The sequence below is a fragment of the Austrofundulus limnaeus genome, unplaced genomic scaffold (assembly GCF_001266775.1).
Source record: "Austrofundulus limnaeus strain Quisiro unplaced genomic scaffold, Austrofundulus_limnaeus-1.0 Scaffold3077, whole genome shotgun sequence".
Lineage (NCBI taxonomy): Eukaryota > Metazoa > Chordata > Actinopteri > Cyprinodontiformes > Rivulidae > Austrofundulus > Austrofundulus limnaeus.
In genome coordinates, this window is record NW_013955479.1 from 1 (window position 1) to 767 (window position 767).

Sequence of the window (767 nt, forward strand, 5' to 3'; positions counted from 1 at the left end):
GACCAGCAGGACCAGTAGAACCGAACCACAGACCAGCAGGACCAGTAGAACCGGACCACAAACCAGCAGGACCAGTAGAACCGGACCACAAACCAGCAGAACCAGTAGAACCGAACCACAGACCAGCAGGACCAGTAGAACCGAACCACAGACCAGCAGGACCAGTAGAACCGAACCACAGACCAGCAGGACCAGTAGAACCGAACCACAGACCAGCAGGAGCGGGTCTCACCAGAACAAACTCCACAGGTGTTTTTTAAATAAACCACATGAAGATGTATTTTTATTGTACAGAACCGAGGTTCTGACAGGACCGGGTTTCCAGATCCCTGAAACTGAGAACCTTTATTTTGACATGAGATGATGAAATAATTATTTAGACTTTTAATAAAATAAATCTGGGTTTTAGGACCAGATTCCCTCTGAGGTCTGGAACCAGGATTCAAGTTCTTGATGGTTCTGATGGTTCCCGCAGTTCTCTGGACCTGGTTTTACTTCTTTCTGCACCTTCTTCTGGTTCTGGTTCCACATCAGCGTTTCAGAGTCTTTCAGAATAAAAGCACAAAAGCTCAGGAGCTGAAGAGACAAAGCCAGCATTAATCAAATAAAACCAAAATAATTTTGGTCGATGAGCTTGTTTAACTCTGGGTTTTGGTCGAGTTTCTTTAACTCTAGGTTTTGGTCGATGAGTTTCTTTAACTCTGGGTTTTGGTCGATGAGCTTCTTTAACTCTAGGTTTTGGTCGATGAGTTTCTTTAACTCTGGGT